The sequence below is a fragment of the Arvicola amphibius genome, chromosome 10, assembly GCF_903992535.2.
Source record: "Arvicola amphibius chromosome 10, mArvAmp1.2, whole genome shotgun sequence".
NCBI classification, from domain to species: Eukaryota; Metazoa; Chordata; class Mammalia; order Rodentia; family Cricetidae; genus Arvicola; species Arvicola amphibius.
Window position 1 is genome coordinate 122,187,092 of NC_052056.1, and position 23,993 is coordinate 122,211,084.

The following is a 23,993-nucleotide window of genomic DNA, read 5'->3' on the forward strand; positions in this document are numbered from 1 at the left end:
GTCATTTCTGCAAGTCTCCTGTTACCTGTTTCCAATAGGAGATGTTCAGACCCCCACCTGTCAAAAACATAGGCTTGCTGCAGCTATAGTCTTGAGAAAATCCTCTATAGTTCTCTGTTTGACCGTGGTTCCTTGTTGCTCTAACAATCTAGATAGCTCTCTTACTGCTTGTGGATCGCATTTTACCCCAATCTGTCCTTACCAGCCTAGGATGACTCTGTCCACTACCCCTTCTTTCTCAGATCTCGGTGGGACCTCCACTTGCTGTGCCAGCACGGCAATTGTAGGGAGGCATATCAGGATTAACACACAGCACAACTTCAGGTTCTGCAGACAAGCCTTTATTCCACTTTCTCACACAGTATATATAGCCCTCAGCAGGGGAGGCTGAGCCAGCAAAAGCAGGAAGCTCATCACTGTAACTCACTCACATGGCTTGGGGTAAACATCCTTAAACACGTTGTTGAGAACAACAGATTGTTCCTGTTTTCAAAACAACCAACCACGAGAGTGCAAAACAGATCAAGTGAGGGTGCGAAGGCCTGTCCTCAAGGGACCCAACATTCATGTCCCATTCAGTCTCACGATATGTGTGGACTTCCCAGCTGCCAGCACTCTATGTGCATTTTGAGCTGAGAATATGCTTTGTGTGTCTGTGTTGCTCTCACAGATGTGTCGAGGGCAGTGCTAACACCATGGAATTTCCAGGAATGTTTAATGTGCTCTTGATGAGGAGTCTCCTGTTGCTCACGGCAGCCTTGTGTGATGCTGATGCAGTCTGGGTGGCTGAGCCTGTGGATGAGATTCTGCCTGCATCATTTCCTAAGAGGGAGGACAAAGGCTTCAGCTGTACTGGAGGATTTGTCAATTTCTTCTGCAAATCTACACGTCTTCGCCTCCTATATGAGACTCTCACGTCAGGGAACCCAGGGGTGTGGATGCTGGGGACTGACTTTGAGGACTGACCTCCTGAGCCAAAAGTGAACTCTGTCCATGATCACTTTCCTCCCCACAATGACTATTTTGTTTGATGGGGTTGCTTGGTCTACATTGACCTGTGTGAGCAAAACAGGTGTCTTTCTCACCTGTAGCTTGTGTTTCTGTATTGAAAGTTGGCTTTTCTCTTGTTTTAACAAAATGTGGGCAGCTCTTGCTGCTGATTGATCCATGGTGCTAGTCTCTTACTTCCAACTGTATATTTAGGTCACTCCCATTTAAAGAGATTTTTTAAGCTGGGGGGGCACAGCATGGCTGATTCCTGCATGGGCTGCTTATCAGGACAAACTGCCCTTTGCTACAATCCTCATGCACACAGTTTTGAAGAGCAGAACAGGCCCAGAATGGCAGAAAGATATGTCGGGGCCCTGCTGGAGGAAGCTGACTTTTAAGCTGAGTTTTGAAGGCTGTGAAGAACCTTCACTGCTGAGTGAACCAGGAAGGATTGTGGGAAATGCCCAGGCCAGTTTATACGAAGAAGTGAGCTAGCACCAGGACCAGAAGAAGTACTGAGATGTCTTGTGAGTGGCATGCTGTTGGGAGGCTAGGCCTGAAGGCAGCAACAGCAGTAGGCTGGCCAGGGAGGGGGTCGCTATGATGAGTTGGAGGACTCTGAGAGGAGAGTACACAGAAGGGGCTCAGGTGATACTGTCATGAGACCTGAGATGCCAAGTGACTTGGTCTTTCCATGCAGAGAGAGACATGTTCTTGGCATGAGGAGGAAGAGCTGCCCAGCTAAGGGCAGGTGAGGCTTGTGTGGGTCTTGGTGATGCAGGCCTTACTAGCAGCAGATGGAGCAGGGCGGGGCTGAAAGCAAGGAGTATGCAGATGGACTGGGAGGGGCTGGGAGGGAAGGAGTGGGCAGGACAGCCATGCTTCCTTCCAGATGTGGGACGCAGCAGCGGCTAAGGCCCCTAGCATGGGCATCCCTCCCTTCCAGCTCCTCAGCCATGCAAATGCCGGCACTGGAGGGGTGGTATGAGAGCCTGGGTAGGCAGAGGGGAGAGCGGGAAAGTGTGGCAATGGGTACTGGTGGGTCTGGCATAGGGTGATGACTCTGAGACCCAGTACGTGTGATGGCAAGAGACAGAATCCCTTCATATAGGTGTGAGCATAGCAATCTCCCGTTTTCATCCCTAGACCTTTCTCCTATGTGTGTTTCATGTGATAGTGTCTGCTCCTGCCTGACACGAGAGAAGTTCCTCATGTAGACAGGGTGTCCCACCTTCCTAGAGGATGTTGGATGTCAGCCTGCAGTGGGATGAGGCTCCTCCCTCCTCTGAAGTGGCAGGAAACCTTAGGTTGGGTTGTGTGACCCTGGATGGAGTGTACTGGAGGCCAGAGCTCTCAGACAGGATCTGAACTCTGGTTAGAACTATCTTCAGAGGTTTATTATAGAACCTGGGCAGGAAGGACCAGGCGTCCATTGCCCAGGAGGAACTTGAATACTGCTGAGTTGCATCCCCGTTGACCCCCTGCTCTGCTGGCTTACTGCTCCATTCGCAGTGGTCCTCGCCTGCTCTGTGGTCCCTTCCGTCTCTTTCCATGTCCCCCAAGCTCTGAATGCAGTCTTCTTTTTACAGAGGGTCTTGGACGTACCTGTGTGTGCATGGTGCAGACTTACAAACTCTCTGACCTCCACCAGAGATAAGTTCAGTAAACAGTGCACCGGGTTGTGAGGTGAGCTCACCTCAGCAGCCTTCTCCAATGGGGAGGCCTGCAGAATTCCGCGGGGACCCAGGAAGGAATCCAAGGTACTTGGTCATCCAGTAAACTACACATGCAATGTCCCTGGATCCTTGAGATGTCCTGTAAGCTCGACTAGGAGCAGCTCTGGGGTGGCAGCTATTCGAAGGAAGAAGCTGGGGTCCACATGCCTGTCCAGGGCAGCTAACTCTTTTTACAGGTCTTTGTACCCTAAAGCCGGGGCAGGCCGGAAGGACAAAGGCTGCCCAGGACACAAGAAGGTGGGAAGGCTGTGCGCTTGTGTAGAGAAGCTACCTGTACTCCTCTGTCACCTCCTTGCCATTGATCTCGGCAATGTGTGGCCCATGGTTGGAACAAGTATTTGGAATGCGGTCAGTGGGCACAGAGTGTGCTGCCCAGGCCCTTGTCACAAATTCCTGAGGAAACACAAAGTGTATGCACACCCTCAGGTTGCTGGAGTGAGAGGCCAGAGGGACCGGAGCACCGGAAGAGCTTCCTTCTGGGCCTTGGAGGCCTCTGATCCCTGAGAGGGTGGAGGGGGTCTCCCTGAGGGCCCCGACCTAGAGAGCAGGGCTGGGCCCTTCTTCCCTGATCCAGCTCCAGAGCTGTCAGCACCACTCAGGAGCGGTGCATCTCACAGAGGGGCAGCTGCTGGCTGAGGAGCTCCTGCAGGAGGCAGCAGCCTTGGGGACAGTGCCTGGGTGTCCTTCTGCCCTTACCCTGAGAACCCGCTGCAGGGGTAGGGGACACTGACACCAAGACAGTGGACACCACTCAGAGATGCTGAGGCAGCTGAGCTGTGGACCAGGGCAGGCTGGGAAGGAAACTTCCCTGAGTGCCTGCGTATCCCTGCCTAGGCGTTTAACCTCCCGGTAATACCCCACGCTCCCCCAGAATGCTCTGTGAAAGCTGTAATTCCTTCGTCTCCTGGACAGAGGAGTACTGCCCTCGGTCTCTCCACAGTGAGAGTGTCATTGTGCTCAGGTTGTTCTGGGACTAAGTACCGGCTGCTCTCAGCAGATGCCCCTGGTGGGAAGAAGTGAGCTTCAGATTTCCACTCTGCATCCTTCTGGAGCACAAACAGTTAATGAAATGCACTCCATCCTAAAATGCTTTTTGAAACAAACCCCTCCTTTTGAAACCCCTTCTCTCTCCCTGGCTCCCTCTGCAGTTCTCTGCATGCTCACAAAGTCCCGGTGGGCACATGGCTGATGAGACTCACCTTGTGTTAGCATTGCCTTGCCTGGGCCACTAAACGCTTTATGCCATCTCCAGTAAATCCTTCTCTATCAAGTTTCCATTTCCAGGCAAGAGAGCCCTCAGGCTTAAGAGTTCTACTCTATAAGGGGCTCCTCTTCCTCAGCCTCCATCCTGAGCCCTGGTGTGCCCACTGGGCTTGTGCCCACACTGCTGTTACTTGTAGGCACCATCTCATGGATACCCCATGAGACAGGTAGCTGCAGCACGTGGAGCAGGGACCTCATTAGGGCTGCACACTGGTCTGAAACTAGAGCTGTCACAGAGGATGACACAGATTCCTTTAAGCTACCTATCTTTACATATGTATCCCTCACCCACACGTGGTCCTTTGCCAAAGGTCATCCCAGCTAGAGCTGGTAGATACTCTTCCCCTGCCTGGGTGGCTAATTACTACCTACTAACTGACAGCTCTGCACCATGGCCTGGAGGGGGAGCTAGAGTACACACCCAGGCCAGAGAAGACTAGAGTAGGCTGGGGGTGGGTGGGTGTGAGTGGGTGGGGGGGTGGCTCTAGCAATGTGGCTGGAAGGGAAGCCCTCAACCCAGCTGGGTAGGGCTCTCTAGGTAAAGCTGGTTGGGACAGGGGGCAGGGAACGCCCACACCTATCATTTATAATGAAGCCTAATAAACGCATTGGTTCCTCCAGTGAGATTTGGCAGAATCATGCGTGCTTCGGTTTGTCCTTGAGAACTTAGAAGGGTAGATACTGCTTAAGTCTCCCCCTGGGAAGGAATTTTTTTAAAAAAGCCTGTCTTTCATGTCCCCTCTCTCAGGTAACTATGCGCCTGTTCATGTCACCCCTGGGAACAATCACACAACACACCCCAGCTCACCATGAGGCTGTAACCCTGCAGGTAGACCCTCCCCTCTAAACAGGTCCAAGTGTTCTCACCCCCAGAGGTCCTGCTGAGCAGTGGAATCCATTTCTAGCTGCTTGGGTTATGCAGTTTTTGGTCATAGACTGACCACAAGCATAAAGTCCACCTTGTGCCCCCTCTATCCTGACAGTCAGGGCCAGCTGATGGCTGTCTAATATGATGGGGCTTTTTTTCTTTTGGTGCCCATCTTCCATTTTGACTGTGGGCCACTTCAACATTGTAAACATAGGCTCACACAGGAGATGACTTCTCAAGGGTGTCTTCAGTGGCATGCTGGGACTAGGAACAAAGACTGGATGTGGTTTTTGATTAGAATTTTTAACTCAGTTGTCTCAAACATTTGGCTGTCCATACCCACGTCAGCAGGTATGTGCCTCTTGACAGTACCAGGGTGACTCTGGCAAGTCTCTTTCCCAGAGAATACGAGCAGTGGTCTTTATCCATCTTCGGTTTCCTGTTATGTTGAGAATTAACTGCATTGTTTCTGGATTATGATTATGTACAGATTGTGTGTTGGTGGGGGGGATGTATGTGTTCCATACTGCCATATGGGTCCTGTGTCAACCCAAAACCTGTGCTTCCCCTCCTCAGCATTCACAATCACCGTCACAGCCCCTGGATGGCTGAGCACAATGCTGTGCTCACTGCTCCCTCCTCGGGAACCCTCCAAAGGAAGCTTAGACCACCCTCTGTGTCAGCCCATGCTTCGCTTTGGCTTCTGAGCACCTGGGTTCTCTTTTTGGAGACCATATGTTCCGAAGAGGCCCTCTCTACCACCCTGAATGTCCGTTGATGGACAGTCCAGAGCCCATTATTCAGATGGACATCAGTTGGAGCTTGGTCTAGCCTGGCCTCGTTTTCATTCTTGTGATTTATTTTTAGCTCTCACAAACAACAACAGGAGATTGTCTGTTGTGCTCGGACTTTACATTTCTGGAGCCAAGCACTGAGCCAAGTTCTAGTCACTTGATTCACCACCTCTCCACGCCATTAGCAGATGTCAACTTTAGGAATGAGTTACCAAATAGCAGTTACTCTCAACTGTGGTGACCTAGTGGTCACTCAGGAATCAAAACGTATTTCTCCCTCAGCCATTCAGTAGTCCCTCCTTTCCCAGACCATGTATTTTGTGTTCTGATTGTTCCAGAGAATCCCATTCTCCCATACAGAATGATCCTTTCTCTAGCTGTGTTCCTGCAGCTCAGCTCTGGCACACCACCAGGACAGAATGAGAACGTGCTGTCACAAGCCAAGGGCAAAGCCCTATCACAAGACCGCCCTTACATCAGACACCCCAAGACCGCCCTTATATCAGACACCCCAAGACTGTCCTTACATCAGATGCCAGTTGCAATTCAGACTCTCTAGCTCACACAGACTCTAGACTGGCTGTGTAGTTAGTAGTTCTTACTAAGGCAAATGCAGTAGAAACCACACCGAGAGGCAAGGAAAGCTCTAGATTCATATTTAGGGTTTGCATAAAGACACACATGGGTGACGTCTAGTGAGGTCCTTCGCATGGGGGTCATGTCATATCCCTTGCCTATCAATTGATCTCCAACAAGCTTAGATGCTGTTACAAACTAAATGTGAAATAACCCGACAGGTTCATGTATTTGAGCCCTTGGCCCCCATCTGGTGTTTTGAAAAGTTGGGGAACTTCAGGCAGGAATCGTGTTCACTGAGTCAAGGCAGGGAGTAGGCTTTTGAAACGTATAGACTGGCCCTCTTTGCTGTCCATCTGTCCCACAGTGTAACCAGCTGCCTCGTGTCCCATAGCCAGACGGGAGCCAGCCCAGTCACCGTGTCCCATAGACTGACAGTCACTGACACCATGAGCCCAAGTGAACCTTTCCCTGCTTTGAGTCGCTTCTGGGAGGTACCCCGTCAGAGTGGAGAGATGCTAACAGGGGCCCCCAGTCTTTTCTGCTGGGGTCTCACCGTGTCAGCAGGATGGGGCACGGCACCTACCATGAGACTGAATAGTCCCCAACCTTCTGCCTTCCCTGGAGGTCAGTTTGCCCAAAGTCAACAGCCATCTCACCCAGAGGCTCACGCTGTGCACAGACCCCCTCAGGGCGCCCGTGGGGTTACCCCATGAGCGTAACAAAGCAAATCCTTTCAAACCAGAAGTGGAGGCAGGAACAAGGTTCAGACACCAGACACATCCCTTGTTGTTCTTCGCAGGAACAAACTATAAACTAAGTGTGTGCTGTTTCTACCATCCCCCATACAGCTCCGTAAACAAGGGGAGGAGAAATACAAAGACCATCTAAGAAAGCCTCTGCGTGGTGTATGGGTCAGTAACTGAATTGGATGATGAACCCACCTCTGAGTTGTCCCCCTAACCTCACCCCACCTCCTCCATTCCCCAAATGGAATGCAGTTTGCTCACACAAAACAAATGAATTCATGACTGTTTCTTTCAGGTATGGTCACGTGTGCAGGGAGCATGTGGACCAGGACTACCCATTAACCCCGTGATCTAAAGCTTTCATTCTCCCTCCTGGGAGAGAGTCCTATCTTCAACTAAGAGGCTGGTGTCAAGTCTGACATCATCCCTGACTGGCTTCTTTACACTACATGCCACCAGACAGTCCACAGCAATGCCAGAATCCTGCTCCGTCAGCTTGTCAGTTCAAGGGCTATCTTTCCCATGGGTGCTTCATTCCTGACCCTGCCCACATTCCCTGAGCCTAGCAACTAGAAGAGGCATCAGAGAGAATGGTCAGCCCATTGTCACAACACGGTGCTTGGCTGGCCTTCCCATTGCTATGGGATGCTCCCCTCTCAGTGATAGACACTTGTCACATGCGGGTCTAATAGGGATCTTAAAGAAGGGGTTCATGCAGAGTTGGGGCAACCTCACTTTCACTCCTTCCAGAGGCCTCATAGTTTTCTTTGGAGCAAAGCATTACATCCCCCAGATGGGAACTGTCCCCAGCACTTACACCAGCTACTTTCTACACTCTACAGAAAATGCCACAAGAGATGGGAAGAGGGCAAAGGATTTTAGTTAAGGTCTGAGCATGCTTGGAGGAGGAAGGCAGGCCAGAGACCACGGGGCAGGAGAATCCCCAACTTCGGCCCTGTTTCCAGCTGAAACAAGTTCGGATTGCATTTGAAGGCTTCACAAGGAACCTGGCCAAATAATTTGCTTCCACAAACGTTTATGTAAAATGAGACAATTCTGAACTTGAGAAAAAAACTTGGATTTGGAAAGACCATAGAACTGAAAAATGTCACGATATCACTTTACACCTCCCTTATCAGGAGCAAAGCTTTTTATTGGGAGACTGCCACAAAAATCTCTGATCTCCAAGACAATGGCCCAGAGGCACTTGGCAAGAATTTGCTGTGACAAAATAGTAGGGAGAGCTATAATACCAGAGGCCCTGTGAGGGCAGAGGCCCTGTGAGGGCAGAGGCCCCTGGCTGCCCATGCATTTGGTGAGAGGGGGCTCAGCACGTGGCCAGGGCTCCCGGGGAAGGAGGTCACGGTTGCTGGACTGAGTTAGTATCCCTCACCTGAGTTCAGCCACGGCTACTGGCACAGTGAGAGAACAAGTGGGGAGCAGCCATCCTGGCTGAACTGAGAATTCACAGTGCAGACATCTGCTGTTCCTCCTGCCTCCAGCTACCGTGACACATCGGACACTTTGCTGCTATGTGGGAGGTGGGAAGAGGCAAAGACTAGAATTCAGGCTTCCTGTCTTCAGGCCAGCACTGGAAGACAGAGGTCAGCAGGGACAGAACAGAGCCAGGTTCAGGACAGACTCAGACTACAGAGAATGAGGTATCCACGGGTCTGGGATAAAAACACTTGCTGTTTTTCAACTGCTTCTAGAAGTCAACTATCAGCAGCTCTTGGGTAGGCTCCATTAGCCATGGCCTAGAAACATGCTTAGTTAGAAAATGTGCCTCAGTTCTCCCAGGATAGCTGCACTCATTCTTTTTGCAGAGAAGGCAGAGGGCAGAGGCTCAGGGGCAGGGTGAGGTCAGCAATGACAGTGGCTGGTCCCATGGTCTCCTGTGTGGTTCAGACAACACCACACTGGCATCGTTTCTGGAATGCCTCTGATCATCATTCCTAACCCCATGTCCTACTCACAAGTAGAAGGATCTGGGTACTACTTAGTCACTACTGGGCGGGGGCAATCTCTTCCCCCTTCCTGGGCAGCCTGCTTAGGCCCCAGGAGTCTCTGCTCATATGTGAGGATCTCTCTCATATGTAGCAGGGTTCCTACTCAGCTACTTAAACCCCTTGAGATTAGATGTAACTTCTGGGTCTCCACAGTAGGGTCAGGAGAAAGAGGCCAGGCTCCTGAAAACAGCACCCCACCCCACATCTGCCACTCCTCTGATCACATTGAGACCAGAGTTTTCAGGGCCCTCCTTCATACTTCTGTTAAAACATAGCCCTTCTGGGATCCTTCTGGGTCTGGTTGTTGACCTCATTGCTTTACCGTCCCAAAGAAACACAGATGTATATTGGTCTCAGGAACACTAGTGAACACTGAGTGATCCCATCCAGCTAGTCCTCTGTGGGGAGCACCAGGAGCGCCATCAGAGCTAGTTCATCTTTGAACTCAGGTCTTTCTCATCTAGTTGTTACCCAACTGTCAGTTAATCAAAAACACAAGTAGACATTCAATCCCATGACCACACAAACTACTTTTAAGTTCCATGTATTGGTAAATACCATTGGCTACCTGAATCCACAATGCCAATTACACAGGGACATGCATAAAATGATCTCCAGCTTCCAACCTCAGCCTGCCTTAGTGTCTGCACACTGAACACATTGAGCCCTGTTGGAGTTTGCTGCTGCTAGGATTGATGTGGAGGATTCGGGGAAATGGGGGAGTGTATTTGAGGGGTGATGACTGCAGCTCTTGTCTTTCATTTGGGGGGGTTCCGACCACCAAGGAGATCAAGGGTGACCAATGTCTTGCTGAAGGCCTCTGACTCCGCAGGGCCCAGTGTGGGCCCGAGAGCCCAAAGGAAAGAGCGGTGATCCTGTGTGGTGCACCGAGACCCCAGCTGGAGCAGCAGCCACAGTCTAGAACTTCCTACTTCTGCCTGCTGGCGGGTTGTGCTTCTGGCCACAATGGATGGCGTTGCCAGAGATGGGAGACTGTACCCAGAGCAGTCATGTGCACCCTCTGCTTCAGAGACTGAGGGGGCCTGTGCAGTAAGCAGGAGGAGGAGGGCACAGAAGTCTGCTCTTCCGTGGTTCAGGGCCCCCGTCTAGGGTCGGGTGCCTCCGGCTGATGTTTCTGATTGCTACCACTTTCCTTGCTCTGCTATTTAGAAGGGATCTTTCCCAGAAGGCCAGATCCTTCCTTTGTCCCTGGGGTTTTCAAAACCCTGCGAAGTTTGGTAGCACATCTACTGTATGGTGCACAGGATTTGGGTTTGGGGTGTGACTTAATGACAGTGCTCTAGCAGGTGTCAGGAGGTGGGTGAGAGTCTCCACACTGCACTGTCAGCCGTGATCATGGGGACAGTGCTCTAGCAGGTGTCAGGAGGTGGGTGAGAGTCTCCACACTGCACTGTCAGCCGTGATCATGGGGACAGTGCTCTAGCAGGTGTCAGGTGGTGGGTGAGAGTCTCCACACTGCACTGTCAGCCGTGATCACGGGGACAATGCTCTAGCAGGTGTCAGGTGGTGGTTGAGGCTCTCCACACTGCACCGTCAGCCGTGATCATGGGGACAGTGCTCTAGCAGGTGTCAGGTGGTGGGTGAGGCTCTCCACACTGCACCGTCAGTCTGTCAGCTCCAGGATTCAGGACTTGAGAGTTCGGGGCAGAACTGAGGACTGACATCAAATGACATCAAAGAGAAGTGTGAGCTGGCTCAGCTCAGCCTCTGTCTCGCCCAAGGATGAAACTAGAATTCATATCTAACTGAGAGACCCAGGATAGAGCCTATAGGCCACATCCCTAGACAGCTATGGTGTCCCTGTAACTCCAGCCATGCCCATTCTCTTCTCTGACAAAGGACCTTCCACCTACATTTCCTGTTCATTTGATTCAACATGCTGGGAAATCCTGCCAGATTCCTGTCTCTTACACGTGTCCAACTCCAAGTGCGAACCCACAGACTTGAGGGATTTTGGGAGAAGCTGTCAACACTACTGCACTTACATTTAACATCTTAATGATCTGAAAATGGATGGGGTTGACATGAAAGTTCAAGATTGAGTCCTTAATATCCTGCTAGGTGCTTAGCAAAGAATCACTCAACTTTGGAGTAATAATATTCTAAAAATCACATACATAGCAAGAGCTCCAGACCCAGAGTAACGACCCCGAGAGTAGGGCGTCTCTATTCCTCCATGTTCTCCTGTTAGGCCTCTGCCTGGGTCCTGACATAGTGGACAAGAAAGGCACTGGGTGCTATTAAAGAGAATGAAAGGTGAATGAAGTCAGTGTCATGGGCAGAAGATCAGAGAGACTTCTCAGAGAAAGAGAATGACAGACATGGAATTGGACTGACGGGGAGATGGAGTGATCAGGGATCTCCCTCCAGCCCTCACTGCCGCCACCAAGTGAAGGCGTCTAGGCCCTCCATGAGAACTGCGGTCTGGCGGCGGCACTGATAGTATCTTGAGGTGAACAGTGTGGATAGCACAGTCAATGGAGAGGCAGGGCCCTGAGCTCTCCTCCACTCCACCCTGCTCTTGGTCACCATGGTCACACTATCAGCACTACTGCTCCTAAAACTCAGGTTGCTTGGCAACAGTGAAGACTCAGAGAAGCAGTCTGGGCATCAGCTTCCTGTGCCCTCCCCTTTCCTCATCTTAGACAGGAGTCCCTGCTTGGAGTTCTTCTGTATTGCTCTTTCTCACATTTACGACTCTTATCGTGAAGGGTCTGCTGCCTGCAGCCACTTTACATCCTGGGACCTCAGTGAGCTCAGAGTCTCTGCAGAGCCCCTCAGACTCCTGCTGAGCTCTGCCCTGGTTTCTGACACCAGGCTATACCCCAGGGTAGGAGCAGGGGTTTTTCGTGGGGACAGGGACAGAAGAGCTCTCAGCCTTTATGTAAAGGTTCTGGAGAAGGCCTGGGGTGGCGGGCACTCTGGATGTGAGCAAGCATGTTCTGCCTCCCAGATGGGCAGTCACTTCCATAGCGTGCTTCTCAGCAGTCCTCACACTGAACACACGACAGACAGCCGGGAGAAGTGGGGAGGGATGAAGAGCAGGACGAGGGGGCAGCGGAGTGCGGTGAGGGGCGGGAGCCAAGGCAAAGGACTCCCATGTTCCCCTCGGCCTCCTTGGCTTTCAGTTTTAGGAAAAGAGCCATGGTGGCCAGGCGAGAAAGCTCAAGACCATAGGACAGTTCATGAAGGGAATGTGTGTCCTGAGAAATCCTCCTCCGGCTAGGACTTGTTTCTAGTTAAAGGCACAAGCAAGCTGGGTGCGGCTATATGAAATGAAATACTTCAAGAAACACAAAGGGCTAACTTCTAATTAAATGGAGGCTTCGGATGGCTCCTAGAGAGTAGGCGAGGAGGGACTGCATGTCTTCACCCAGATATCACATGCACTTGAGATTCAGCTTCTCCACCCCAGGGTCCTAGAGACGCCATTTGGTCTGCTTTGGGTTAATGTCAGAGCTGCCCCTGAGGCCTGCCCAGTGAGAGCCCAGGTCATACCCTTCCCACACACAGCATCCTTAGCTAATGTCCCAAGACAGACCTCGGTGACTGTGCTGGATGTGAGCAGCAGGATGTCTGAGGGGCCTTCTGAAACTACACAGCCTCCCAGCCAGCCTGGCTTGTCCCTGAATCTCCCCTGGGACCTTGCACCCCTTCCTGTGTCGCCGCAAATTCCTATAGTGAGAAAATGACACCCGGAGGTCAGCGGCCTGCATCCCTGGCTCTCTCAGCCACCTGGCTGCCTGTCCTCTCCTCTGTGAAATGGGGTTGGATTGGCCAGAGTAACTGGGTGATTTGGGGTATTAATGTTGTGTTGGACTCTTCCATATCTCTTGGTGCTCGTGTATCTGTTTTATATCGAGGGTAAATTTCTAGGAGGCAAACCAAACCTCAGGCCCAGGGAGGCTCCTCTGGGTTCTACCAAACATCTAGTTAAAACTGTGCCAACCTCTTACCATTCTTTCTGAGGGCAGATCTGAAGGGAAACCCACCCAGTTTTTCCTAGGTCAGGACACTCTCGGTGCCACCTCAGCAACCAAAACCGCAGGAAAGCTGAATTCCAGCCCTAACATAGCTGAAGACACTTGTCAAAACCTGACATCACTAAGAGCAATTTAGACTCAGATGTGTTCAGAAAAGAGAGGCTGGGGTTTCAGAGTGGGACACCCATGGGGTGGGTGAGGACAGAATCCCTGCTTTGGGGTGCTTCCAGGCTGACCACAGGGACATCGCCATCAAGTTAGTAAGGGACATTTGATGGCAGAGTTATGTGATAACAACAGGGCCTGGATGATTCAGAAGAAACCTAGAGTGAGGGTACCAATGGTTATGGAGGGATCCTCACAGAGGAGGTGGTACCCTGCCCCTGGCTGTGCAGGGCAGAGGCAGGAGGAAGTGAGTTCCGGTGGGCAGGAGGCAGCAGCAATCTCATACTAGGTGAAGTGTCAGGTCATTAGAGACCACACAGACACATGACAACTTCATCCACTCCCAGGGAACCACCGGCAACGGAGCTACTTTGTCCCCAGTAATCAACATTGACAAATCTTCCAAGGCTGCCCAGCTGAGTGCAAGCTGTGGTGGGGTCCTGGACTACTTTAGAAGGTTTGGGTATTGAGCCAAAGAGACTGATGGTCCTCCGGAAGCCCACCCTTGCAGCTGATGAGGAAAATTCTTAGAAAGTGGGACCTAGAGTAGAATCTTCTCCCCTTCAGGTGGCTGCCTTTAGGGAACACAGGCTAACTTTTGGTGCAGGACTGCAATGCAAATGGAAGAGTCTGGGTCAGCTACAAGCCATTCTCTTGGCCAAGCACGCCTTCGGGGTGCCCACTCTCTCTCCACAGCCTCTGTAGGGTGAGAACATCTGGGAAAAGGAGTGAGGGAAGCCCTTGGTAGGGAGTCCACAGCATCACCGTGGACTCTGGCTGATGTTCTATGTCCCCAGGGAGCCAAATACATTTCTTCCGTCTGGCCCATGAGACCTGTGTGACTCTGGGCAAGTTACATCATGAACTGTCAAATAACATTCCGCTCACTCCACAGGGCTGATGGGGCCACAGGGATGATAACGGCTCCTCCTGGGGAACTCGCCATACCAAGGCTCACATTACCAAGCTGAACCTAGCAAACGGACATGGGATTTTCTGGCTAGAGGCAACAACCTCCAACATTGTTCTGTCTCCAGTCTGGTAGTACTGGTTGCTTAGGCATAGCCAGGAAGCACCAGTCCTTTTTCCTCGGGCATCGTGTGCATTCGCTACATTAAACTTCATACTCTGAGGACAGTAGCTAACCAAAGGGACACTCCAGTAAATAAGCGAGAACGTGAAGTCCCTTTCCCGTGCCCCGTGGCTTCTAATTGAGACCCAAACACAGGCCAGCAGGCTCCTGCCTGGACTTTGGGTCATTATATTGTCTTCTCTCTCTAAACTAACCCCAGAGTCTGACCCCTGAGCAATTTAAGTTTACGCCACACTGTAAGACCCTCTTCCCAATCCGGCTGTGGTCCAGCTGGCCCCTGAGGCAGCTGGACAACAACAGAAGAAAAGAACACCTGGGCACCTGAGCGTGGAGATCCGTTCCCTGGGCACCTAAGCGTGGAGATCCGTTCCCTGGGCACCTAAGCGTGGAGATCCGTTCCCTGGGCACCTAAGCGTGGAGATCCGTTCCCTGGGCACCTAAGCGTGGAGATCCGTTCCCTGGGCACCTAAGCGTGGAGATCCGTTCCCTGGGCACCTAAGCGTGGAGATCCGTTCCCTGGGCACCTAAGCGTGGAGATCCGTTCCCTGGGCACCTAAGCGTGGTGATCCGTTCCCTGGACACCTAAGTGTGGTGATCCGTTCCCTGGGCACCTAAGTGTGGTGATCCGTTCCCTGGGCACCTAAGTGTGGTCATCCGTTCTCTGGACACCTAAGTGTGGTGATCTGTTCTCTGGGCACCAATGTGGTGATCCATTTCCTGGGCACCAGTGTGGCGATCCGTTCCCTGGACACCAGTGTTCCTCTTTTGTATATGCTTTCTAAGCTCGTGGCTGAAGAACACTAAGGTCAAAAAACGCTAATATGTTCAAACAGGATATCCCAGAAACTACGGCGGTGCCTGCACAAGATCCTTGTCATGGGTGTTAGGATCCTGCAGTACACTTACCCCTCCCCACTCAGGCTGACAGTGGGGCACCTGCGCAGTTCCCCCTCCCCACCCCCAACCGCAGTCTATGCGTTGAAGTTGACTCGTCCCCATCCCATTCTTGCATTGAAACCTTAGAGGCGCTACTGTCCTACCCTTCCCATACACAGGAGGGCACACGGCCTCCGGCCAACTAGACCTGGTACACAGATGGCAGCTCCTTTTTACATGAGGGGACCTGTAAAGCGGACTCTGCCGTAGACTCAAGACAATGGGGGGGAGGCACAGGCACTCCCCGCTCATCCCACTAACCAGCAGATGGAATTAATAGCTCTTACCCATGCCTTCCAACAGGTACAGGGACAATCCCTAAAGGTTTACACAGACTCCAAATATGTTTTTCCTATCTTTCCTGTCCTGTGCTGCTATTTGGAAAGAGAGTGTGGGCTTCTTACAACAAAAGGATGGTCTATAACTAACTTAGGCCAAATTACGGCCATGCTAAAAAGCCTCCCATCTCCTCAAGGCTATGGGGATTACTCACACAGGGAATCCACACACTACACCCGCATCTTCAAAGTCACCCTGGCACTCGACAAGTCTGTCCTATTTACATCAGCTCTTTTATCCTAATGGACTCTGTCTCATTTTGTCAAGGCTCACCTCTGCCCACTCCTGAGGACATAGAGTTCTTAAAAGCTATCACTGCCTCCTCCTGTCCAAGCTGTCAAAAGTCATATCACAATTCCAAATATCATAGCTTCCCTTTTCCCAACCCTCAGGCCAGGGGCTCCCTTCCGGGGACTGACTGGTAGCTCGATTTTACTCACATGCCCACAGTCAGATGGGTTAAGTATCTCCTGGTTTTAGTAAATACCATGTCCGGGTGGGTAGAAGCATTCGCTACCACAAATCAAAGGCCCAGACAGTTTCTGACATCCTCCTCAGGGAAATTCTTCCCTGGTTTGGGATTCCAATTTCTCTCCAGTCAGATAATGGTCCTGAATTCACCTCTCAGATCTCTTAAACTCCAGCTAAAGCTTTCAATATCCCTGGCAGTTTCATATCCCCTGCCATCCTCAGTCCTCAGGGAAGGCAGATGAGCTAACCGCTCGATGTCACAGGAACTTCACCTTGACTGGGTAAAGCTCTTGCCTCTGGCTCTTCTCAGGCTCCAGACTCTTCCCCAAACGACCCCTTTCCATCTTGCCCTTTGAACTCATGTATGGGTGGCCAGTTCTAACCCCCGGCCTCTCACCTAAACCCTAACCTCTCCCTGGTTACCTGCTTATACCCCTTCCTTTACACCTCCGCTCTCTCCTATAGAAATTCACTGACTACCTCAACCATGTATGTACCAATCCCTGTCCTCCTCCATTGTAGATCAGGTCCTTCTTTCTCCTCCAGACCAACATGTCTCACCCCTTTCCCTAAAAGGCAGGGTTCCCGCAAAGTAATTCTTGTAACTCCAACAGCTACTAAACCCGAGGGTCTCCCTCACTGCATTCATTTATCTCTTCTCAAATGCTTTACTCCTCATGCCAAGCTCATTGTCCTCCATACACAGAAACCACGATGGGACCCTATTCTCTTAAACTTCTGAGGACACCAAGGTCAACTATCTTTTATTAAAAAAAAAACATTTATTTACACAGTATTCTGTATGCCTGCAGGCCAGAAGAGGGCACCAGATCTCATTACAGATGGTTGTGAGCCACCATGTGGTTGCTGGGAATACGAACTCAGGACCTTTGGAAGAGCAGGCAGTGCTCTTAACCGCTGAGCCATCTCTCCAGCCCTAAGGTCAACTATCTTGTCTCCAATTTCAGAAGCGTTAGGCTTTTGACCCCACAACTGTACTATGCCGGATTGGGAGCTTTCCTTCCTGACCTTTTACCTCCCCCTAGGCTGATCCGTGTTCTGCTGTTTCCAGTAACTACAGCCTGCTTCATTAATCTCTCTGTGTACTCTGAATGACTCATTCAAAACCAATTCGCTATCGTTGCAGGACTCCCAACCATTAGCCATGGAGCTGGAGGCACAAAGATCATCAAGCATGCCTGGGTACCCTCAGAAACCAACCACCTGTCTCTCCTAAAGGTCGAGGTGACACCTTGACCATGGGAACAGATGTTTTAAGCATCGCGCCAGATCTAAGGAACATGGGAGGCTCCACATAGCTCTCGCAGGTCCCCTAAGTCAGCTGGAAGCAGTCTTGAGAAATCTGTGCCCCTTATCCCTCCTTTAATTCCCCTACTTTAAAAAATAAGAATGGGAATCCAGGCCAGGCCAGGAAGCAGCCACCAAGGGCATCCTGCTATCTACCCCAGTGCAGGGTTTGCTGGGCTCCTTCAGCCATGCCATAGTAGTGAGCGCCTTTGGCACAGTAGCGGCTGAGTCCCAGTGAGCCAGGATGTGAGCAGGGTGCAGGGTGCAGGCTCACAGCGATGCAGCTGCAGCCAGCTCTCGGCCTCATGTGTGTCCAGGCTGCTGCAGTGGGTGGGTCAGATCTGGTCAATATGACCCTGGGAGCTCGTAAACTTCCCTGGACCATCCAGCCTCAACCCAGCAGCTCCTCCCAGCCCCTTCATCGTAACTCTCCTCCAGATGGGGCCAGTTCAGGCAGATCTAATTATTTATGCAACTGTCACACGGGCAGTTGGTCGGAATGTTCTGAGTTCCGGGCCAGTTGGACATCAAACATAGCACTGGTCATTCAGGGTGACCAGTACTGGAAAGAGGAGGAAGGGACTTGGGTCTCTACCTTCTGCAGGGCTTCATTTGAGGGTTAGGCATTACCTGTTCTGTTCATTCTCTAGGGATGGTTGCTTCTTCCAGGAAAGCAACCATTTCCCCGCCACCACTGTGGAGCAGGAAATTTTGCGAAGAGGCGCGAAGGCTTCTTGAGTTTTTCCATCCACTCAATGACATGTAGAGGCCAGGGATTGGAGGAATCTCTATCCTGAGAGAGCCCCACTATGCTCTCAGCTTTAGAGTCAGGACTGCTCAGGGAAGTAGCCCTGCTTCTGGGCAAGCCACTTTATCTACTTTTCATGCCCAGCCCCACCCTAAGTCACAAGAGGAAACAGGTGTCCAGGAGCTGGTGGCACTCATGTGGCTAAGAGAATCAAAAGCTGGGGTCTTGAGAATCAGACCACACCTCACACCCCTTCCCAAGTGAAGAACAGTAAACCTGCAGAGGAATCTTACTCTTTTAGTTAGCGTCTTCCTCCCTCGTACCTGGTACATAGTCTGGTACATGCGACATGAAACCTCCCCTCTACCCCTAGAAATATATAAGGCCAAGGAATTATCTTTGTTTCTAGAGTTGGAAAAGCAGAGATCTGAGCTGAGCTATTGCCCTCTCTGGAGGCTACTGTCACAATAGGTCCTCCTAATCCCTCCAGGCAGGGTTTATGATGTGCTTGTGACTGTGCTTGTAAGAGACTAGCAGGCCCTGTGAGCACATCTCAATCACAGACTAGGGAATAGATGGACTAAGTTTTTCCAGATTATAGGTAGCTTTGATTTTAGGTCATTGGGTACCAGAAATCATGCCCTCTCCCTCACCGTGTCGTGCTAGGTCTCTACATTTACCCCCTAGTTCTCTGCACAGCTCTTTGAACATTTTAAAGGCACCAAGACACAGTAAGGCCAACCTGTGGCTTTGATTCAGGTGGCTTCTGTAGAAAGCGTGATACCAATAGTTAATGTTTCACCTTGGAATTAATAACCATGTAGCTATTTCCTCTGAATCCAAACCACCTTCCTGGAAGGAGGAGAATGGTTCATAATAAGATTCAGGAAGTTGATGAATCTTAGAGACTCAGGTAACTCAGAAAAGTTAAGGGATTCACATGGGGCCTGCCTCCCCCCGAGGTTACACAAACAGCAATCTCTGGAGAGAGGAGACTCTGGGGACTGATGGCAGTCACACAGGCTGTGTAGGAGCATTCCAGAGCTTTCTTTTTCCTGACTTGTGACCCATACTGGGGTGTGCTTTTTGGTGAGGTGTGGCATCCTTTGGGATACCCATGCTCCTTTACACATGACCGTAACAAACTCATCGGCTCACAAATCTATGCTTGGGTGAACTCTTTGAAGCCACCTTCCGTGTCCTGTTTAAGTTGAGTAGAGTTCCCCCGCGTCTCCCCAAGGAAAGTCAGACAACGGTTATCTCCACAATGTGAAAGCGGAGAGCATCAACTCCTGCAAGCTGCCCTCCCATCTTCTACACCACACGCTCCCCCACAACACATATGGTATTACACGATTTTAAAAGCAAGTTGCAGTTAATGGGAAGTAGCTGCAATACTGCCCAGACATGACTCCATCACGGTTGTCCGCTGACGAGAGAGATAACGGCAGGGAGTACCTGCTGCTCTTCCTAGGATTTCTTCCTTGGCTAATTTTTTTTCTTTGCAAACAATTTCCACACAGAGTCCCGCCCTGCCCTGAGTCCTTCTCTGTAGGGCAGCCCTTGTAGGGCAGCTCACAGCTGCCTGTATCTCCAGCTGGCTTCTGATGGCATCTGTGCACATGTGGCCTACACTTACACAGACATACGAGTCTCTCATATAGGCCGTACTTACAAGTAGTGGTGGAGGGGGGCGGGGATGGACATGTTACACCTCATTCTCTTATAATAAACCTACATTTCATAAATTCACGTCTCAAGGGAGTGCATTTGGTTTTCAAACCCACAGGGCTTCTACAGCTAACTTTTACCAGCCTGATACTTAACACCAATTTGCCACCGCCACCCCATCCCAAGGCTTAGAAACCTACTCTTCCTTCCTTTGAATTTTTATTATAACATTTCATATAAATAGGATTAAAATTTGGGGGGGGAACGTGAGTGTGGGTGTGTGCATGCCACAGCAAGCATGTGGCGGTCAAAGAACGACTGTGGGAGAGGGAGAGTTGCTTCTTCCCTTGAGTCTTTGTGTTTGAGGGCCTGTCTCTCTCTCCAGTCCCTGCCTCCCAAGTGTGCTCCAGCCTCAGCTAGCTCAAGAGCTGGCTGCTGATTTCACGGTCTCCGCACCTCACGTGACACGTGTGTCACCGCAGCTGGTTTTATGGGTGGCTTCTGGGGTGAGTTCAGGTTGTCAGCGTTGCCAGCAAGCACTTTGATGAGCTGAGTCATGTTTCCTGCCCAGGCTTATCGAATATGAAGGACTCTCCTAAGCCTCACCCACATCGACACAGCGTTATTCACAGCTGAAAAACATCCACCACATGGATACATTCTTCCACTTATTGCCTAATAAACCACTCAGGGGCTTCTCCTCTGGGATGTGATACTATGTGTCCGCTCTTGTATGAACACCTAATGAACTTCTCCTGGGGTGTAGTGATGAGGCGAGCAGGCCTGCTTTTCATCCCGCCCAGATTCCATACGGCTAGCTTAGCCCCAGAATAATTACACGGAAACTGTATTCCATTAGCTCTAGCCTCTTACTGGCTAACTCTCATATTTTGCTTTAACCCATATTTAGTAATCTGTGTAGCACCACGAGGTAGTGGCTTACCGGGAAAGATTCAGCACGTCTGACCTGGTGGCTGGCTTCATGACGACTGTCTCACTGCCTTCTTCCTCCCAGCATTCTGTTCTGTCTTCCCCGCCTACCTATGTTCTGACCTATCAAGCCAAGCAGTTTTCTTTATTAATTAACCAATGAAAGCAACAGATAGATAGAAGACCCACCTACATCACTGGGGGGAATGGACTGGGCGGTGGAATTCCTGGGCCAACTGATTGTCTGTCTAGCTCTCTGAGGAATATTTTTCAAACTTGTGTCTAGTTTTGGCTTCAAGCCCCAGTCACCCTGCCGCAGGCCTCCTGAGTACTCCACTCTTTGATCCTTATTGACCTTTTCTCAGAACTGAGGGCTGGACCCAGGGCCGTGCTTACTAGGTGTTTTCTTAGTGAACAAAATCTCTTAACTCCTGGCTCTAGGGGAGCAGGTGTTATCAACTTCAGTGTTTGGTGTGAGGTAGAGTTCCAGCTTCATTCTTTGCACATAGTTACTCCGTTGTCAAGACAACCTATGATGATTAAATATTGGCAGCCAGCTTGCCGGGTTTAGAATCACTGCGGAAACACGTTTGGGGCCATGTCTGCAAGGGATTATGTAGATCAGGCAAGCTGCAGTACCCATCCCCTGGGCTGGGGCCCCAGACTGAATGAAGGAGGAAAGTGAGTGGAGCATGAGCCTTCATCTGCTCCTTGACTGTGGGTGCAATGTGACCCACCACCACCATGCCTTCCCAGCACGGGTGTGATGTGACCCACCACCATGCTTGCCCAGCACGGCAGACTGTGTCCCCTAGTACTGTGAGGCAGAATAAACCCCTTTCTTACATTGCTTTGGTGTCACAGTAATAAGACACGAGCGCAGCACCATTTGTCAAAAAGGCTATCAGATGATGGCTTTGCTAGCCCTGATGAGGTCAGACTGACTTCACATTTGAGGACTCCATTACCTATGCATGTCTACCCTTAGGCCAGCATCGTTTAAAATGGGCAAGTGTGAGTTTCCGAGCTTATTATTTTTTTCCCTACATTTAATCCTATGCACAAGTTCCTGCAACCGAGATGTTGCCAACTAGCTGGCTTGGACCCGTTTGTTTTATCTGAATGGAAACCATGGGTAGGCAGGAGGGTGAGGAGGAGACGGGGGAGGGACAGCAGCAGAGAGGTGCTCTGTAAGTGTCCCTATACTCCTTGATGCCTTGGGAGTCAAGCTTCTCCACCCTGGTTAGTTTTAACTATCAGCTTGGCATAACCTAGAATTGCCTGTGAAGCAATCCTCTACATCAGGCTGGCCTGCGGGCATACCTGCGTTGTATTGTCTTGTTAGTCTTGTTAACAAATAATCCTTGACATGAAAAGGCCAAGCCCATTGTGGGCAGAGCTACTCCCTAGGCAGGGGCCCTGCGCTATATAAGACAGCAGAATGCTAGCTAAATAAGGAAGCAGGCAGGCAGCGCAGCGCACTTAGCTCTCTCTCCCCTTAGCTGCAGTGGGCACGATGCTCTAAGTTGATTTTTTTACTTCCCCACAGTGATGGGAGCATCAGTCAAATAAACCCCCTTTTCTCTCCTACGTTGCTCTTGGTCAGAATGTTTTATCACAACAACAGAAAGGAAACTAGGACCCTCATAAGACAGGATTACCCAGCTCTTGAGAGCAGCCAGAGTCATGGCTCCCAGTGTCAGGGCGTGGGACTCTTGGTCCTTGACGTTTGACAGCTCTCTCTGGGCCTTTTCCCACTGACCAGCGTCAATAGATTCTCTTAAAAGACTCGCAAATATTTCTGCCCTGTTTTGGTCTATTGTCTAAGCCCCTGGGTGCCTTCTGTTGAGCTTTTTCCTGCCCTCAAAGGAAACCGCCAAAGCATTCAGCTACCCCCTCGCTAGTCGGGCTCCTGACAGGGGCAACTGTTTCATTTTTAGAGGTGCCATGGCCTCAGAGTTCATCCCATGGCATGGAGAAGTGTGCATCCTGGGAAGGAAGACCAACTCAGAGAATGCCAAGGCAAGAGCCCATCATTGGGAAGATGAAAGTACCACATTGGATAATTTGAAAGCCTCCAGATTTGGGGGTCAGGGAAGCAGATGCAGGGTGGGGACCTGTGAAAGTGAAGGGGTCAGAGAAAGTGAAAGCAGCAGTCGTGGAGAAGAAAGTACAGGGGAAAAGTAAAAATCACAACCTTTAGTAGAAGAGACACGCCGCTCCTGGTGGAGTGGAAGGTGACCCTGAGCAGGGAATCTGCCCAGAGACTCAGAGTCAGCCGTTTTCTGGCCCCTGGGGCCCTTCCCTTTCTGGACTCTCTTCCCTTAGGCAGGCTCTTTTCTTCCCTCGGTGAGCTTTTTCTTTCAGCCTGTTGCTAGAACTTTGCGGTGGGTGCCAAGTTGGGCTGAGAGGCAACTGAGATGAGGAAGCCCCTCCTCAGAAGGGCCCATCCCTGCTTTCTGAATCTAAGTCCCCTGATCACCACTGCAGTGGCACTCCCCACTGTGGTGGCTTGGCCTCTTCTGCGGCTGTCAGAGACCCCTCCTGGTCCAACTCAGCTTCTTCTGCTGTCGTGTTAACAGCTCAACCCAGGATGGCCATCAGATGGATGTGTCAGCCAATTATGTACGTGAAGACCTGAGTTAGATCCTCAGAGTCCACATAAAAAAGTTGGGCATGGGAGCAGTTGCTATAACCCCAGCACTGAGGGAACAGAGCAGGCAAATGCCTGGGCTTGCTAGCCCAAGCCTGTTAAGTGAGTCCCAGGCCACCAAGAAATGCTGTCTCAAAACACAAGGTGAAAGACACCTGAGGAACCACACCCAGGACTGCCCTCTGGCCTTCTTGTTCACAGGCTCATGTGTGCACCCTTACATACAAATGTACACACAGAAAATGGGTCACTGGGTTTCCATTGTGGCTGGACTAATCGCAACCTCACCAGCAGTGTGTCAGGACCCCCACTTCCTTATCCCCTACCCAGCACTAAAAGTGAAAACAGAGCTAGCACATGGCATAGCTTTACCCAAGTACACGCCAGCGGGGGTGCCCCACACATCCCTGTTTATTGTCCACTGTTTACAATACCAGGCTTACACTATTGACCTAGGGATCCCATCAAGGCAGGCAGATGTGACACGGTGCACAGATGTGACACAGTGCACAGGGTCCTGGGTTCTGCCCTCAGGACGCAAGCTTCTGGGAAGCGGTGGCAGGAGGGTCAGAAATTCAAGGTCATTCTCAAGCACATAGGGAGTTCAAGACCAGCCTGGGCCAGAAGAAAAAATGTGGTGCATATATGCAATGGTATTTTAACTGGTATGGAAGAAATATAAAATTAGAT

At 50.9% G+C, this 23,993-nt stretch overlaps 1 long non-coding RNA gene across 1 annotated transcript; it reads right to left on the reverse strand.

Moving 5' to 3' along the window:
* Nucleotides 1-325: 325 nt before the first annotated feature.
* LOC119824679 lies at nucleotides 326-20,719 on the reverse strand. Its single transcript, XR_005287133.1, has 2 exons — nucleotides 20,664-20,719; nucleotides 326-822 (listed from the first exon to the last, which is right to left on the reverse strand). It is a non-coding gene; the product is annotated as an uncharacterized LOC119824679 (long non-coding RNA).
* Between the last annotated feature and the right edge of the window lie 3,274 nt (nucleotides 20,720-23,993).